The following is a 20,456-nucleotide window of genomic DNA, read 5'->3' on the forward strand; positions in this document are numbered from 1 at the left end:
ATACCGTACTTAATATAATATGTTATGATTTTGGAATGTAGATTTTTACCAAATGAGACCAATTACAAACAATTAGCGGTAATTAATTGCGCGAGAAACTTTAATAAGTATTAATTAAAATATAAATTGCTTGATGTTGCGGCTATTAACATCAACACAACAATACATGCGTGAATTGTTTGTGAAACGTTAAAAGTAACAAGTCTAATCAAAGACATAGTATGAGCGACTGAACCGGCAAATTTTCGCCGATGATTACCACTTGATTACAGATATAAAAAAAGCAAATACACGAAAGCATTTTAAACATTTTATTTGTAACAATCCATCTCAACTTCAAACAATCATTTAAACAACAAAAATGTGATGATCGCCTCACATTAATTCATTAAGTAATTTATTTATCCGACAACGGTTAAGCGGGTATTCTCTACGTCTTTGGCTTTTGGAATCGCAGACTCGCACCAGTTAGCAGCAGTGTAATGGCGGACAGTCACGTGACTGACAATATGGCGGCGGTCAATTTATCGATTATGGAACGGTCTATATATAGAATCCACTCAACTGAAAAAAATGTAGGATTTAGAGTTCTCCCAACATTATTGTGGTCTTTATGTGTTTACATTATTAACATGTTTCAAGCGATGACAAGATAAGGTCAAGTACACAGCTAAACAAAACCATACACGAATAACCAATAAAAGAAGAAAACATGTAAATAAAATAAACACGTATTAGCATATATAGAAAAATTAAGATACGTCCATTTGCAACAAAAGGTCAGAGTTTACGTTATACACCCTTTCAGTTATTCGCTTTTACTAGTGTTAGAGTTGTGTCCCTTAGCCGGATGTGACGTCAACGGGGGATAGAAATTCGCCAGAGAAAATAAAATTTTACTGTGTCGCTGAAGAAATCAACGTCTTTAGCACAATATATGCGTAAGTTGCACACATGTTTTATTTTTATTATTTTATTGACGCATATTAAAGCTATCGCTTGTTGTATATTTACTTTTAAGTACGATGAAGTGAGAAAAAATGCATTAAACATTCCGTTTTGTCAAGACACATTTCATGTTCGTACATATACCATTACACCTGGATTGGAACCTAAAAGTAAATATTGTATAAAAATGCCAAATTTTGAAAGCAAAGCGTATTACGAGTTATTTTCAGAAAGTTTATATTTGTTATCATGATTTTATCATAGGAATTATATGATTTCGGGGCTTTTTTTATTCTTAAATAGAACTAGAAAGTAGAAGAATGTGAATGAAAACCAATCTGGAGAACGGGTCATTTAACTTTCATGTTTTTTACACCAAAATCTCTATATTTATAAACTTTCAAAACCGAAACTATCCTTTGTTTCTTTGAGTGGTTGACTGAAGTGTTGAAATAATATAAAAATCAGCTGCAAAAAAAGCATTACATGTGGGTTTTTTTCAGGAATCATCCCAAATGCTATGTTCAGAAACAGTGAAGTACCATGGCTGAACCAGATCCTGTAACAGAAAAGAAAGTACAACAGTACACGACTGTGATTGTCATAAGGTTTGTTTTTTTGTTTAAAATGTGAATTCACTATAATAAATACTCCTAAGTTTATTATTAATATAATTATGCAAATACATACACATTGGTGGCATGAATATATCCGGACATAGTCATGTACCATAAATACACTCTAATAAATATTGACTCGGTACAGAGACCCAACATGAAAGCATACAAGTTCAGCTGTCAGGTTTTAAGCATTATTGCCACTTTAAAAAAAAACATGTAACTTACACTACATTCAGTATCGATCATATTTATTTCAAACTATTTTCTAAAAAAATAATATGATGAATTTTGTATGTTGTATAAGTAACATGATTTTTTTTTCTAAAGAAGCAATAATGCTTAAAACCTGCCTTTTTATTTTTTGTAGCTGTATGCCAAGGATTTCCCTGGCGCTGTTTTACGGCAACTTCAACCAGAAAGATGCAAAGTTACAGAGTTGCGAATATGGTTGAAATGCCGGGGACAAGCTGTGAAATCGAATGAGACAAAAGCCGAACTTTGCTTGAGGTACTTATTTTATATCGCCTTTTCAGGCCTTTTCCTGGTGTATCTACGGGTCAGTTAAACGGACCCATTCCCTAACCTAAATTGTAATTTGAAAAAAATAATTCCCAATAAAAAAAGAAAGAAGAGGTTATGATTATTTTAACTCAATTATATGTAAATGACATCTAACAAAGTACATTACCATGAATAATATGATTTTTCATCTAATTTGAATGATTGTGAAGGGTTATTTTATATTAGTTTTTCCCAAATCAGTTGATTTTTGGCACGAAAAATTCACAATCCTGCAATTGCTTTTTTCCCAAAATGGCCAGAAAAAGCCTGCTTTTTATATTAAAAACGCACATTCATGTTGTGAATTTTTTTCTATGTTTCTGTCAACCAGTCTGTTAAAAATAAGTTTTATCTGTTTAGTCAGCCTGACTCGACCACACAGCATATAGTACTTTACAATGTATATAACATGCATAGTGGCACACAGCTTTCTGCTTCAATTAAAATCCCTGACATAATAAGTTACATTACTCTCTTAAGTCTGCATTAGAAATTGGTTGCCACTAGTTAAATTGTCTTTATACATTTTTTGGTCACAAAGAAGGTAGGGGTGGCGTTTATAAGGTGGAAAACAAGTATCTGAAACAGACTCTGGAGTAGTGCTTTTTTTGTAACACCTTAAATCTTAATGTTCTGTTACAAAGTTTAAATCTTTACTTTTATATATTTTCCAGGGTAAAGAAATTCAGTGACAACCAGGATAACATCCTAATTGTGGATCCTTATCCAGACCAGCCATTTGCAGCTAAGCAGAAGTCGTCCTGTATGAACTGTCAAGGACAATCAACAGTGTCAACAGCGGAAGAACATCTTAATTTGGAAGAATGCACATGGACCCAAAGCACCAGACCGATCTTCAAAGACTTTTCGTACATGAACATTCTGGAATGGACCAAAAGTTCTGGTAAAGGTTCAAAACTGGGTGTTGAAAAGCCTATTCAACGAGGCTATGTGTTTTTTCATGACGGTTATGTATTCCTCACATGGACATCTGAACGTAACAGTTCAACAATTGTTAGATGCAAGTGTTTCCGCTCCATGAAAAACCGGTAATCAGAAATAAAGAGTATTGAAATAATCTAAATTATATTTGAAAGTATTCAATTTTGTGTTATTTTAGTGTCAGTATTTGTGAGATTCACCTCAAATCACATTTATTCATTCAATATAATCATAGGATCTCAGCTCATTTTGGTGCAATACCTGTATCTGAATGTTTGTAATTTTCAGATTGTGTTTCCTTAAATTAGTTTATGATTTCTAGCTGCAATAAAAAAGATTAGATGATGCAAGAACTTACTTACTGCCTTTGGTAATACGTATTGTTGTAGAAAAACAGAACGAAGACGCGAAAAGCATAATATTACAATAACACGCCTATTGTTGTTAACTGTCGTCAATATAATATAAAATATTACAACAAAAACATGGCTTTGCATGGTGCTATTAACTCACCTTAGGAATAAAATTTGAGATAGTGTTGTGAGCTACCCTAAAGCCGTACATCCACAAGTGGTAATGGTTTCCACTGGCTAGGTGGCGTAACGTCATTGCCAACTTAAGACCAGGTTCAAGAGCCTTTCTGAAACAGGTGTCCTCTTTAGTAATATGAGGCTCAATTCTCGGGAGTAATTCATGGAACATTCGTGGATCCATTCTCACGAAGTTTCGACAGGCTGGTTCATCTTCTACCCTTAATTCTTCTAAAAGCGTAGTATATTGTCCAAATTCTAATCTTCGACGCAACCAAGGTCTAACCCACACGGTTTTGTCTTTTCTCCTTCTAGGTGCCTGTTGTCGCGCCCTTTTCATGGCAAGGTTGCACTTTGTTTGTTGATAACTTAATTGTAGCTGATAGTTATTAATAATAAATGATTTCAATTCCGATTTCTAAAATAATTCATTTTACTCTTAGATATCGTAAACACTACCTCAACCTTTCAGATAAAACTACATGTATAAATGATTTTCGCGTGTTTAACATTTGTGAAGTACTATTGACATGACATATGCAGTAACACCACCGGCAATAACCATAGCTCTGCCGTGATGAACCGGCTACAACCGGGACTCCATCGGGGCTCCACCGGCACGAACCGTAGCTCTACCGGCATTAATTGGTGAACCGTAGCTACACCGGGACTCTGCCGGCATTCACCGGGGCTATACCGGCGTCACACCAGGGAGTTGCCGTAGCTCTACCGGGGTCAATTGCATCCCGGATGAGTCCCGGTTCATGCCGGTGGAGCTACGGTGCTGCCCCGGTTGTTCCCGGTGCCGCGCCGGTTGTTCCCGGTATGTCCCGGTGACTCCCGGTTCATCCCGGAGGTATTAAACATTTTAATATTTGCAGATGGAGCCCCGGCTGTCCCGTGTTGTCCCCGGTTTATTTCGGACGTTCCCGATGGGGCTCCACCGGCATCGCAAAATGTGATAGTGAGACTGGGCCTTAAGATCTTAACTGATAATAGGACATCTCTGTACCTCACAGTGTTCTTACTTTTGTTTCCGCAATGATCTTGTGACAGTGGGGTCATGCAATCTTGCCTCAGTTCGAATGATCAAGATTTCATTGATAACTGTTTGATACATCAGTATGTAATGATTAAGGGATTTGTACGGAATACGGATAGAGCCATCTATAATCTCGCCCTTCTTTCATCAAGGGCGACACTAGACACACGAAGCGATACACGATATTTTTCGCGACAGTCGCCTCGACGCACGATATTTTTCGCGACAGTCGCGGCGACGTACGATATATTTAACACGATATATCGCCATTGTGTAGGTAGCCCAAAAGGCGATATATTGTGTTAAATATATCGTGTGTCGCCGCGACTGTCGCGCAAACTGTCGTACGTCGCCGCGACCGTCGCGAAAATATCGTGCGTCGCCGCGACTGTCGCGTGAAATATCGTGTATCGCTTCGTGTGTCGTGTCTCGTGTTCAAAGGGCGACACTAGACACACGAAGCGATACACGATATTTTGCGCGACAGTCGCGGCGATGCACGATATTTTATTATTCAAATATCGCCCATATTATCAGAATCTCGTGTATTGCGGTCTCATTTCAGATTGCGGAACTAGACACACGATGCGATACTCGATATTTTGCGCGACACGCTCTCTCCAATTATGCATACATTAAAGTAGAGAAAATTTCGCTATATAAAATCAGCAGCGGATAACCGGATTTATCGGAAATAATAAATAATAATTCTAGAAAGTAAACTATTGGTCTCCCACAACACTATTACATCTTAATTTGGTTTTATGTCAATTCACATTTCCATACGCTATTCTAATTTATACATTACATATGTCAAAACGATCGCTTTAATTGCTTAACAAGACTTTTTGAATATATATTCTACATATTATGTTACCATAATCCTAACATAACATTCCCATGAACATTTATTCATACGTTATTCGTATGTCCCTTTAATAGATGAAGGCAAACATGAAAACGGTTAAATATAACTGATAAATTTAAATTTTCAGAACATCGAACATTTTAACAAGCATGGCCTAAGTATAAATATCTCGTCGAAAGACTGAAGTGTTTCCTAATATATGTTTACTTAATTCTCTCAGCATGTCTTGGGTGCAAGCCTGGATTGTAGCCTTGTGTGTGGCGCAGACTTCTGGTCACTTGTGCCTTATATCTCCAAGGCAAAGAGGGGATTTAGATGTATTTTCGGTAAGTTTCAACGTCTGAAATATCTCCGATTTTATTTTTTAAACATCAAGAATACAATTAAATTTGATTCTGCAATACAAGAGGCAAAAACGTCTTTAGAACAAGAAGCGTGATTTTGTATAGAATATAGCTCGGGTACTATTGAACGGAAGAGAAAAACGCATTGTTCCTGTTTTTGTCTTTATCATACCATTCCTTCCACTATCAATCCATGTGTCAATTATTGACTTTTCGATTAATGGTTCTACTTCATTCACATTGTACACGGCATTTTTGTTATTTTAAAATGACACGCATGTAACACTTTCGATGCTATGTTGCTTAATAAATTTTATGCGTACGTCGTAGAAATTAAATGTTAACCCTTCAAACTCGATACCGTATTTGATTAGCCGATAGAGAAAAATACATGGATTATAATTTCTTAAGTAAGGCGTACACATGGTTGTTTTTCAATAACGCAAGTGACCCTACTTCGTTATGTTTACTTTGTTGTATTCCAGTATTATCATTTTGCTGTATTCGAATATATTTGGTAAATTAACGTTGAAAGATTTTTGTTTTTTAATATATCGTAAACAATATGGTAAACGAAAAAAAGAAATGCCGACCATCTTCCTTACTTTTTGAGTTGCTAGAGTAAAACACAACATTTTTAAATTACATTTTAGTCGGGTAATCCGACGTGTTTCCGGCACGCGCTGCCGTGCGGAGGCCAGCCTATTCAGGACCCGATAGAGGTGTACGCGCCCGGCCAGAACGTGTTCTTCCGGTGGCAGCAAAACTTCAACCACTATGAGCCTAGGTTTCCAGGCACGTGGCTTCAGGCATGCGCATTGGATGCAAATATTAATAATATATTGAAATTAAAAAAAAAAAACATATAATTTATATATTAGTCCATATCTTACAGTTTAGAATTTCCTTTTTATTTCCCCCAATCTATACTGGGGGACATATTGTTTTTGTCCTGTCTGTTTGTTGGTTTGTTTAATTCAAACTTTAACAGATATTGGCACTTAGACCACTCGGCCATCCGTGCTCATAAAAGCAATCCTCGTAGTGTCACATAATATAACGACAGCAACTGAACTCTCCAAATTATTCAATCGTTTCGCGTTGCAACGCTTTATTTTCCGGATGTTAAATCGTCAAAAGATGCATATAACGGATATTTTAGAGCAGCAGGGCCGTACCCAGGAAATTGTGACTGGGGGGGGGGGGGGCCCAAACGGGTAGAGTGCGGGAGGGGTTGCCCCTCCCGAATAGATTTTTTTTTTTTTATTAGGCACTGTTCAAGGTGAATTTTAATGCGCATAGAAACATTATTTTGTGCTAAAAATTTATGGATATATAACAAGTAAATCAGCACCTTTCTGAAGTCAAAAGCTTTAACCATTAGGGGCCGTCCGTAAAGAATGTCACGCTCCAGGTGGGGGGAGGGTGAGTAAGAACGTGTGATAGTTTGTGACATGGGGGAGGTGGGTCAGGCCATGTGTGATGTCACACATTTATTTAAAAAAAATTATGTATAATTTGTTTATTATTTCTTAAGAAGAATTTATTAATAATTTTCAAAAATTTGTGAAACATTTGAATAAGTTTTATGTCAAAACAAGACGAATTGCGTATCTCCTGAATGTGTTGTTCGAATGTTTAATAGGCAACTTGGCTGGGTGGCTTATTTAATAGGCACAACCTCCACGCAGATTTCAATGACGAAATAATTTATTGGCCTGTTCAATTTTTAGTTAGTAAAGGGTTAAAAGAGAATCTTAATAATAATTTCGTTTTTATTAGAGGTTAACACGTGGATAAATATTCACACTGCGCATCGTAACAACCATACGGTCATAAAAGCCTGTAATATGAAAGTTCTTTTACCAGTAAGTGAAATTTTAATACGGTTTAATAGTGATTTGTGTTTTAGATTAAATTTGAATTAGGTATTTATTTTAAAAATGTTCCAAAGTGTGAGTTTGTGACGTACTTTATTGGGGGGTCCAACATTTTGTAACAGTTTGTGACATGGGGGAAGGGGGGGGGGGGGGGTAAAAATGGTCAAGAAAGCGTGACACGCTGTATCGACGGCCCCTTGGTGTGATATTCTAAAAAACATGTTTAAAGCTTTAGATTTCAAAAATGTATGACATTTTATGAAGAAGGAAAAGCAACCTTTGAAACTTAAAAACCTTTATTATGAAATGTAACATAAAGTATGACTGTAGAGGAGGTTTGATTTCAAAGAGAAAATACTATTATGTAATAATACAAGTATATTGATTTTGAAATCAAACCTCCTCTAAAGTTTCAAACTAAATTCATAATAAAATGTTGATTATCTACAACACAGTTTTCACAGAAATGTATAATAAGGTATGACTCTAGAGGAGGTTTGAATTCAAAAGAGAAAACACTATTATCGTTCAGACCTACGACCTTCTGTATCAGTTCCATCCATTCGCTGTTTCTCTTTCCTTGCCCAATCAAAAGACGTGTTACACCAACCATCGAAAGATGAAGCATTGAGCACAATGGGTAATTGACATGACGCCTTATCAGTGATCGCTCCGCCCACTTAATCACGTGGCTCAGCGGGAAGAAAACCTAGACAAGCTAACACCCAAATGGCTTCTTTGCCTATAGACTGCATATAGATTTACGCGATATTCCGGATGATTTTATGGACTTGTTTAACACCATATTACACTTGTAAAGGGGTTGATGCCATTTAGTTATTCTGCAAATGGAAACAATATACGATTAAAGAGAACATCAGCTATTTATAACGGGTAAATCGGTACATTAAACACGCTCTCAAACGCTTGCGCGCTAACCGAAATCGAACCCGTTATTACGTGTTATGGTGGTATTTGCACTAAATTAACACTTCACCGGTATTTACCCGTGTTATTAACAAAATTATTACCGCAACATTCCCCCCTACCCGTGTATTTGACACGAAATAGCGCTTTATAACTGGGAATTCGGTGAAGTTTTACGCGCTTTCTGACGCCGGATGGGTACCTCAATCCCACATGTTATTGCGTATAAAAGTGATATTAATCATATTAAACATTGCTTATGGGACATTTATCAATCACTATAATTTAAAGCGCAAAAACAACATAGTAAGTTTGGACATTGTCTGATGTAAATTAGCGTTGTACGAAATGGAATACGGTCAGGCTATTATAAATTAATAAGGCTACCAATATCAGACGCCCGCGCAGGTACCGACTTCCCCGAAGTTACCGCATTTATTGGTTAACTAATATCAGTAATAATAACTCTTTTACAATAGCATTTATCGATACGTCTTTATTAAAATAATAACAAAATGGTTTTCACTTGTTTCTTCTGACATTGTCTGATGTAAATTAGCGTTGTACGAAATGGAATACGGTCAGGCTATTATAAATTAATAAGGCTACCAATATCAGACGCTCGCGCAGGTACCGACTTCCCCGAAGTTACCGCATTTATTGGTTAACTAATATCAGTAATAATAACTCTTTTACAATAGCATTTATCGATACGTCTTTATTAAAATAATAACAAAATGGTTTTCACTTGTTTCTGACACACACAGAAACGCGATTTTTAACGGGGAATTCGTAAAGTTACACGAATTGGGTACCAAAATTCTCAATTATTTTACATGCACACGTGACATAATACATACTTAATAATGCTAAGTTATTGCTTATATGACATTTCAAGTTTGTGAAATAAATTAATGTTCTATAAAGGGGATCTCGGTAATTCTTGAAGCTTCCACTCGCTGTTGTCAAGACCGCATTGCCGCGTTGGAAATGGTATAAATTTAATTCATCTAACTTATCATTCTGGATACCAAATGTCAGAGTTGCATTAACCTTTTTACACCGTTTTTGCCATATTTCATTTCCGTTTTTTAATCCGAACAAAATAAACGAAACTCGTTTAAAAAATGAGATCTAGGCATTCGAGCTCCTAGCGTGGATTAAAAGCGTTTATTGGTGACACCACATGACTGCAAATGTGTAGATACCGTTAATAAGATAATATATCACATGTCACCTTCAAATAACATGTATGATGTCAATTAAGTGCATTACTATCAGAGTAATAAAACACAGCACAAATTAGGCTTCATGCTGGGTTTTATTTCTCTTTAAGTAATTAAATGCAGATGAACCTCGCTTCTGTATATTAATGACCTAGTAACTGATCAAACTATTTTTTTTAAACGTGAAACATTATGTGATAATCAGATCGATAACATAAACTATTTAAACCTGCTAGTATATCCGATAAAAATATATTATAATTGTCTTTGACAGTGTTGACGTTCAGTTGTTCGATGTGACAACCGCATGCATTTATACATCTCTTACACTTCTCAAGATATCTTTTCGGCTTTGGAAACGATATAAATTCAATGTCACCAACTAATCTTTCAGGATATCGATTGTCCGAGTTACATAATCCCCATTGACACCGTTTAACCATTTTTAATCGTTTTTTTTAAAGAGGAAAACAAAAGAAACTCGTTGGAATAAAAGTGAACCTAAACATGTAGCTTGTCTAGAAAATGGCGGACAGGTCGTTGCTAACGAGTGCGCCCGATTAATCGATCGCTGATTGGTGGATCAATTCTAGTGGGCGGAGCGATATTAGATAAGGCGTCATGTCAATTGACAGATCGGGGATGTGTGTACAAGGTGATAAGAAAACATAGCCTAGGGGCTTATCTCCACTGGCGAGTAAATTAGCGCTAATACCCTTGTGTATCAGGGGCAATAAAACACATCTGCGCATTTGCGGGGAAGGGTAGTGTGGGCCATTTCATGTGAGAAAAATTTGCAGTAGGCCCGTTATTAAACAATCATAACTCGACAGCTGGGCCCAGTGCCTGGGTACAGGCCTGAGCAGTATGACTGTGTCCTTACAAATATCATAACTACAACGAAAATTTGCGAATCTTAAACATTTTTTATCAATTTTGTCAATTTACCAAAACATTAAAAGGCCCCTTTACAGTCACAATCCATCGAAGACAATACAATCCATTTTTTAATGACATGAATTATAGTTAAACAAAAGACGTTAATATAATTTGACTGAAAATTGTTTTGATCGCAAGCATGTTATCGATCATCTTGTAACCGCTTCGTCGATCGACTACGTCATCATTTAACCAGTATTTTTAAATTCCTATCAGTGCGTTCTTTTCTTATATGTTTGACATTTAACGAAACTAAAATTAAAAAGGCCGTGGTGGAGTAGTAGATTTGATGTCCGCCTAACGATTTGGAGGTTTGGGTTCAATCACCACTCTGGAAGCGTTCTCATTATCTTCTCCACAGACACCATGTACTGATTCTAACCATCAATCGTACTTGACATTGTCTCAGTCAAAAGGCCTGCCATGAAATCGAGCTGACAAAATGGCAAAAACTTCAACTTCTAAACTTTTAAAGCCACCATTTCTGCTGCAGGCTACATGGATCTGTCAATCGCCTCCAGCCCAGAAAGCATGGATTTCGCCACACTGACTGTGGTCACGGACCCGTATGTACACGCACAGGACTACCAACAAAACTACACGGCTGTCATTGTGAGTATACATAACTACACGACTGTCATTGTTTGTATACACAACTACACGGCTGTCATTGTGAGTTCACACAAAACTACACAACTGCCATTGTGAGTATATGCAAGACTACACGGCTGTCTTTGTGAGTGTACGCATAGCTGTCATTGTGAGTATAAGCAAAACGACACGGCCGTCATTGTGAATATACGCATAACTACACTGCCGTCTTTGTAAGTATATGCAAAAATGCACGGCTGTCATTGTGAGTATACTATAAACACAACAGTCATTTTGTTTCATTTTGAGTATAAGCAAAACGACACGACCGTCATTGTGCGTAAACAAGACGGCCTTCACAGTGAGTACTTGCTTAACTAGACGACTGTCATTGTGAGTATAAGCAAAATTACTCTGCTATAATTGTGAGCAAAACGTAAACCTTCATGGCTGTCATTGTAAGTATAAGCAAAATTACACGACTGCCATTGTGAGTAAACGTAAACTACACGACTGTCATTGGAAAAGTACACGGCTGTCATTTTGAGTACTTTATACGCAAAGTACCCGGCTGTCATTGTAAACTACACGACTGTCAGAGGAAACGTACACGGCTGTCATTGTGAGTCAACGTTGAACTAGGCGGCTGTTATTGTGAGTTTAAGCAAAGCTTCAAGTCTGTCATTGCGAGTAAACGTAAACACACACGGCTGTCATTGGTAAACTACACGACTGTCATTGTGAGTGCAAGCAAAAGTACACGGCTGTAATTTTGAGTATATGCCAAAGAACACTGTTGCGATTGTGAGTAAACGTAAAACTACGCTACTGCCATAAAGAGTATAAGTAAAACTACGCGGCCGTCATTGTGTGTATAAGCAAAAATACACGACTTTCATTGTGAGCATAAGCAAAAATACACGACTGTCATTGTGAGCATAAGCACATGAACACGGCTTCCTGGTGAGTATACGCAAAACTACAAGACTGTCAATGTGAGTATACGCATAACTAACTTAATGTTATTGTGAGTATAAGCAAAACGTCACCGCTGTCATTGTGAGTAAAAGCAAAACTTCAAGACTTTCATTGTGAGTATATGCAAAACGTCACGGCTGTTATTGTGAGTATAAGCAAAACGTCAAGACTGTCATTGTGAGTATATGCAAAACTTCACGGCTGTTATTGTGAGTATATGCAAAACTTCACGACTGTTATTGCAAAACTTCACGGCTGTTATTGTGAGTATATGCAAAACTTCACGACTGTTATTGTGAGTATAAGCAAAACTTCACGACTGTTATTGTGAGTATAAGCAAATTTTCACGGCTGTTATTTTGAGTTTAAGCAAAACTTCACGGCTGTTATTGTGAGTATAAAAATACTTAAACGACTGTCATTGTGAAAATAAGCCCAAATGTAAGACTTGGTTTGTGGGTATGAGCAAAACTACACGACTGTCTTTTTAAGTATGAGCACACATGCAAGGGTTCCTTCGCGAATGTGAGCAAACAATGCAAGACTGCCTGTGTGATTATGATAAAAATTGCAAGGCTTTTTTTTAGTATGAGCATAACTGCAGGGCTGTCTTCGTGAGTACATGTATAAGCAAAACAACAGGTATGACTTTTATGATTATAAAGCTCAATTCCACCGCTGTGCTTGTGAGAATGAGAACAATTCCGCGGTAACCGTACCATTTGGGTCAAAAGAACAAATACGCCAACAGCTAAAAATAGATATCACGGTGACATTTTTTCACTGCGGTAACAATTTTGTCACCGCGGTGATATCTATTTTTGGCAGTTGGCGTATATGTACTTTTGACATAAAGGGTACGCCATACTTAACTGCGCAGTTGACATAGTGAATATGAGCAAAATGCAATATTGTCTTTGTGAGTATGAGCACACTTCCAGGGCTGTCTTTGTGAATATGTCAAAACCTGCACGACTGTATGTTTGAGTATGAGCACAACAACCGACTGTCTGTGTGAGCGTGAGGTTAGCAAAAGTACACCGCAAATGTAGCAAACCTACATGGCTGTCTTTGTGAGCATGCGCAAAACTGCATGACTGTTTTTGTTAAAATGGACACAACTGCACCGCTGACGTTGTGAGTATGAGTAAAAATATCCGACCGTCCTTGTGAATTTCAGCAAACTTTCTTTGTGAGTACGATCTAAACTGTAAATTTGAGTATGATCACAACTACACGGCTGTTTTTTTTGAGTTTTAACCCTTTTAGCGCTGGAACTGAATTTTAAAGGCCTTTGCAAACAGTTTGGATCAAGATCAGGCGCCACAAAACGTGGCGTCTGATCTTGATCCAAATTGTTTGCTATTCTGATAGTGGTCTTTGAAAAAAGGTGAAGAAAATGATGATTTTAGAAATTCAGCAGACACCAATTTAGTAGACGACAAATATCCCAGCATGCAAAGGGTTAACACAATTACACGACTGTCTTTGTGAGTGAGTGGCCTTGTGAATCCTTTAGCTTATAATCGTGCATTTCAGTCGAATTATTATCATTGTTAAACTTCTTATAATTACTGATAATCAGTTTTTGATTAAGAAAGCATGCTGTATTATTGTCTGGTAGTGTCTTCTGCAAATAAACAGCAATAAACCGAAAATTCGTAAAATTGCGAATGGACCTTAAAATAATTTTTGCAATTACATTGCGAACCAGAAGTTTTTAATTTTGAAATGGCTTGTTACATAACTTCACGATTTTGGTCAAGCTCGTCAGCTAAGAAATAAACAAATAATGTTAATTGTAGAAACTGCCTGATATGGAATGCGACCACTGCGTCATACGGGCTCGTTACGACGCCCACAAACCGGGGGAGTCCCCATTCCTACAGTGCGCGGACATTAAAATCTCCAAAGGGGCGAAGAAATCAGACACTCTGAAACTTTTGTCCGCCGAGAGCAAGACAGACCAGCAGAAGCTTGTACCTCTTAAAAGAGCGTTGAAACTGAAGAAATATTACGAACAAAGGTACAAATCCAATCTAAAAATGGAGGACACAAAATTGTACGGGTTTGCCTACAATCCCTTCCAGCCCCATAGCAGCCATTATATCTCGGTCTCCGTGGTAACCGGAGCAACTCAGATGTTGAACAGCTTTGCCTTCGGTATTGATGACCCATCTGGTGGTAGAGACAGTATATTCATGGTTGACGAAGTAGTTGCCATTGACAACGGAAGAAACACGACGACGATTCTGCTCCACGACGCTGCTTCGTCACGCGAGGTGGCTGCAAAGGTCGTCTATAGCATTGGCTCCCAGAACGGATCCCTTGTACAGACGTCAGACATCTTTCAGTACGATGGGGTCCCCATTAACGGGCTGTCGTGGTACCACGACAAATTGTATGCTGCATTCAGAATTGTGCCTAATAATAATGGTAATATAATCCTTTCAATAACAAAATACTTTTAATTATTAAAACATGCTAATTTTGTAAAACAATTTTACTATAAGCATGTGGCCCTCTAGATTCTTACACTATTAGTTACCTAAGCTGACTGTGTAGTTTTAAATGAAAAACTGCCAGGTTTATAACAGGTAAAATTTACATTAAAGTCACTCCATCGCGATTTATCATGGATGTAGTATTTACAGCTTGCGATGGCATTCAAACGATTTTTCCTCTTACAAAAATCTGCTTATCTGCAAAAAACAAACACAGAACAACAACATACGGATCGTGACTGTTTTCTTTGTATAGTATGAGTCGCGTTCTGAGAAAACTGGGCATAATGCATGTGCGTAAAGTGTGGTCCCAGATTAGCATGTGCAGTCCGCACAGGCTAATCAGGGACGACACTTTCCGCCTAAACTTGATTTTCGGTAAAGAGGGACTTCCTTGAAACTAAAAATACCATATAAGCGGAAAGTGTCGTCCTTGATTAGCCTGTGCGAACTGCACAGGCTTATATGGGGCGTCGCTTTACGCACATGCATTAAGCCCAATTTTCTCAGAACAAGACACGTATGATTTCGTCTTCTTACCTATGGTCACTTGCCTTAAACAAGGGACCTTATAGGAATGATAAGAATGATCTCCGGCGGTTGCAACTCAAGCTTTACTGTGTTCATATGAGGATTGCTGTGGGAAATCTAGACTGAATGCATGTGCGTAAAGTGTCATCCTAGATAAGCCTGTGCAGTAGGTACAGGGACGACACTTTCCGCCTACATTGGATTTTCGTTGAGACGAAAAATTAAATAAAAGCGGAAATTTTCGTACCTGATAAGCCCGTGCGGACTGCACAGACTTATCCGGGACGACACTTGACGCACATGCATGTAGCCCAGTTTTCCCACAACAAGGCTAATATTTGTTTCAGACTTTTTCTACGAGATCGGGACGCTGGACACCGGCGGCTTGTACACGAAACGCGCCAGCATGCCGACCGCCGAGGACCTGTACGTGAACTTTCAGTGGCTTGAGACAGACGTGAACAGCTTTCAGCACGTATTCGCGCTCATGGGTAACGAGAATGAGCCCAATGAGCTAAGAGCCCGTATCTACGAGTTTGACCTGATTAACGGGTGAGTCCAGGACGTCAACAAATATACCAACCTTAACTTTGGTTATAGATCTATTTAAGAAAATTCAACCCGTCACCAGGATTCGCTAACATAATGTGTTAAACGCCGTCGGAGCTAGTTAAGGATATTGAATAATTGCAATTGGATGCGAGTTAAAGAAACGAACTGCTTGCAAAGGTTCAATATCGTCAACGGGGTAGTGGAGGACTTCGATTTCAAACAAAAATTGTAAGGTTTGGGATTGTCTGCGGTTAATGTGGCGACATAAGCCTTTCACACGGGTTTACATGTCTTTTCTGTTTAATTGTTGAGCAATATGGATGGTACGCATGGCATCTAAACTTAAATATGTTTGTATATTGAGCTGGTGATGAGAACGTAATGTGTTAGCGCGGCTACATGTTTGATATAACTAAGGGGCAAGATTAGTTAGTTAGTAAGCTACACTAACGCATTGCAAGAGGTTGTTAACTCTTTCAGTGCTGGAACCGAATTTTGAAGGCCTTTGCAAACAGTTTGGATCCAGATGAGACGCCACAAAACGTGGCGTCTCATCAGGATCCAAACTGTTTGCTTTTCTGATAGTATTCTTTGAAAAAAAATCGAAGAAAATGCTAATTTTAGAAATTCAGCAGACGACATTTTAGCAGACGACAAATTTCCCAGCATGCAAAGGGTTAAGGCTCTGACATTAACTTAACGACAGCCTCAAAATGAGTTACATAATTGATCATTTAAGCGGCGATTTACGGACAACATACATAAATTGCTAAACGCATTTGTTGATATATATAAGTAATATCAATTGGTAACAAATTCGAAAGTATGCTTTATTAAGTGATTTTGAAATGTTGGTACACATACCAGGTACATTATATTAAGTTCATTAAAGGATGCGTAAATATCCTATTGCAAAGATTTATAATATATTTTTTAACATGTTTTATTATAACATACCCGGTGGTGCAAACTCATTTTTACGCGAGGTTTGAGTAAACTGCATAAGTAATACGGTACCTTTTGGAACACAGTTCTTAATACATTATTTAAATTCTTTTTTCTGTTAATGTGCAGATGGTTTGTTCAGGCAGCTGAGGTCGATGTCCGTGAATTCACGTTCATGTCAATGCATTCTTACCGAAATAGCGGCGGTAAGATGAACACAAAATGATTGCATTTCTTAGATATAAGGTCTCGTATATTTATTACATGTTCTTTAATGACTATTTTAAGTCTGTCCAAATCAACAAAGAAAAGAACACAGTAGAAATTGCAATACATAATGTAATAGTCCAAGTTGATTGCAATAGTAATAATTTAATGCTAATACGGTCATTTATAACAAAATGTGTATCCTTTATCATTTCAACACTATTTATATCATGACCAAGTAAAAGGAGGGAGGGTAGTAACAAGTTTAGTTTAATAACAATTCTTGTTTCAATACTATCCGCGATGGCGTTATATGAGTCGTGTTCTGATAAAACTGGGCATAATGCATTGCACAGTCCGCACAGGCTAATCAGGGACGACGCTTTCCGCCTAAACTTGATTTGCGGTATGAGGGACTTTTTTGAAACTAAAAATACCATAAAAGCGGAAATTGTCGTCCCTGATTAGCCTGTGCGGACTGCACAGGCTAATCTGGGACGACACTTTACGCACAAGTATTATGCCCAGTTTTCTAAGAACACGACTGATATACTTTCACTATAAGGTTTTCACATCCTTTCAGAGGCCATGTACGCCTTCTCCCCTGGCCTGTGGGCGGACTCCGGTAACGAGTGGGCGTGGTCATTGGTTGCCGTGGACACCATGTATGGGGCAGTTGCAAAGCAGTGTGACATCGCACCGAAGGGTAGGACGCGGAATTGTGTTATATTACGCTCTTACCTACATGTTATGGGCAATATTAGTGTTGCTTCATCAATCATCAAGTGTAGGTGGCAAACATGTTGTTGACAGTTGAAAAAAATGTTGTTGTTACACTTTAAAAATGATAAATGAAATCATCGTAAAAGGCTATTTATTTCTGTATGTCTAATATTGTTTGTGTAAACATTTGAGGCATTTTAATTGAATTATTTAGCCATCTGTAATTGTTTATCACGTTCTTGTATACAAACACTTGCAAGTTTGTATTGATACCAACACTAAAACTATTTGTGTACAATTAATTTTAAACGTTTTTAAAAGTGACACACGTACAAGGTTTGTGTGCAGTGAAAAATATCTACGCATGCGCGTATCTGTTTCCAGGCATATTCCAGCGCTACTACGGCGGCTCGGTGTTTCAGGGCTCCAGTAATCCGGACGGGTTTCTCTACCACGTGATGCGAGTGATGTACAGTTAGGCGGACTTTATAGTGGGCATTAACCCCAACACATGTGAAGTGCGCTTCTCTGAAGTGACCAACTTGCGACACGTGCATTCGTTGCAGCTGGTGAATCCAGCCCCCTGAATAAAACATTCAGCAATCTTCCATATTTCTATTAACGACTGACCGTTGTTTAACAATAATAATTATAAAACAAAATGTTTGGTAGGGTATGTCATTTTGAAATTGGCTTGCATTTTTAAATTTTTATTATTTCTGGAAAACACTGTTGTTTTTTTCTTTTTGTTTTTTTCGCACAATTATGCACACAAACTTGAGAATTGAACTATCGGTTGATCTACCATTTAAAAGCAGTAATACAAGTTCTAATACAATATTTAACCATACCAAAGCACACGTTTCTAAAAACCTTGTGCAATAACCCAAATAATGTTAATATTTAATATTAACATAATTTGGGTTCTTGCACAAGGTTATTACTAATAATTACCACCAAAACACATTTCCTAATCCTTAAATATATGTATATGTATGTGACAATGGCATTGATACTAAACTAATTCTCTTTAAAAAGGTTTAAATGTTTTAATACGACTATTGAGCAGTATGTTTTTTCCCATTTAATATGAATGTTTATGTTAATTCGTTAATTATATATCCGAATATGTTATTTAGACATACAGCCCCTGAGTATACATGATCAAAACATATTATCATTTATAAAGGCATGACATGTGATCGGTATTGAATTTCATAAGTTGTTTTATAAAGTATCAATACATGAAAAGGTCCTGGACAAAAAATAGTGTGTTTTTTATTAAAGCATTTAGAATCTAGTTAACAATTAATGCTATAAAGAGGACATCAAAACAACAAAAACGAATCTACAAAAGAGCGAAAAGTCAAGTTTGAGTAATGAATTATATACAATTAATCATAATAATATGTAAACATGTTTCTTTGACTAAATGCTTTGTGCACATACATAGCTTAGTTTCTGTTGTTATTTGTATTATTCGATTGCATTAATTCAATAAATGTTATCATGTTTGTTCTTTGCCAATAATATTTATTTGTTTACAATTTCCTAATATCATTATATACGGAGCATTTAAAAAAGAAATGATATTCATCCTCAAGGACATTGCAATGTTTACATTTTCTATCTTGGAAAGGTAAAGCTTCAGGTTTATGCCATCTGCCTTATTCGATTTCTAATGATACTCTTAATCTGTAGAGATCAGATCTAAACTTATTTACACTAACATTTTAAAATAAGGTTGCAAATCAAATTACTAAACTGACTGTAACTTATTGCTCTTGAAGATTCATTAAGCTCTGACATCCAATTTTAATAAATGTATCATTTAATCTAGACTTAACCAATGATAAAAAACACTTTTCATCACCTACACCTTGGTTTAGCCATGCATATTGAAAACCTAAGCAACAGATTACAAACATATTTTGCCCAAGAATGTTTATTTGGTTTATTTATTAAATTCTCACATATGTTTCTATAAAACACTTTACATACTTATGATCGTCTAACTTAATAATTGTCAACAAATACCGTATAACATTAATTGCTCTTATAGTTATCAAGGGTTTTCTTCCAAGTTCCTCATATACACAATTATTCTGTGTTTTAATTTTATCGCCTAGTAGTTTTTTTGCAAAAATTTAAGTGAACTCTTTCAATTGCCATTGAATCAGTTAAGCCCCAGATTTCTGACCCATAATTTAAAATGGGAAAAACAAGCTGATCAAACAACTCTAATTTGGTAAGTATTGAAATTGTTGGATAATTTATTAAATATGAGTTAAGCTTTAAAACAGCCTTTGAGGCTTGTTCTGCAAGTGTTTCAAAAGTATGTGCAAAAGATTATCATGTAGTGAATACAATCCCTAAGTATGTAAATGATTTCACAATTTCTAGTGCTTGTGTTTTTGTACAAAAATAGAATATCCCTCCTAATGTGTCCCCCTTTTTTGAATACCATAACATGTTTTATTTGTGTTAACACATACTTTCCACCTATCGCAATATTCCTCTAACAAAGACAAACCTTTAATTAATTCTTCCTCAGTTTCTGCCATAATTACAGTGTCATCTGCATATAACAACAAAAAT

At 36.9% G+C, this 20,456-nt stretch overlaps 1 long non-coding RNA gene and 1 pseudogene across 1 annotated transcript; both read left to right on the top strand.

Annotated features, from left to right (window-relative positions):
• The first annotated feature begins 796 nt into the window (after positions 1–796).
• On the top strand, positions 797–1,950 carry LOC127844613 (uncharacterized). Its single transcript, XR_008032837.1, has 3 exons — positions 797–941; positions 1,452–1,556; positions 1,936–1,950. It is a non-coding gene; the product is annotated as an uncharacterized LOC127844613 (long non-coding RNA).
• A 3,610-nt stretch (positions 1,951–5,560) lies between these two features.
• On the top strand, positions 5,561–19,372 carry LOC127844635 (uncharacterized; annotated as a pseudogene).
• The last annotated feature ends 1,084 nt before the right edge of the window (positions 19,373–20,456 follow it).

Source organism: Dreissena polymorpha, chromosome 9, assembly GCF_020536995.1.
Source record: "Dreissena polymorpha isolate Duluth1 chromosome 9, UMN_Dpol_1.0, whole genome shotgun sequence".
NCBI classification, from domain to species: domain Eukaryota; kingdom Metazoa; phylum Mollusca; class Bivalvia; order Myida; family Dreissenidae; genus Dreissena; species Dreissena polymorpha.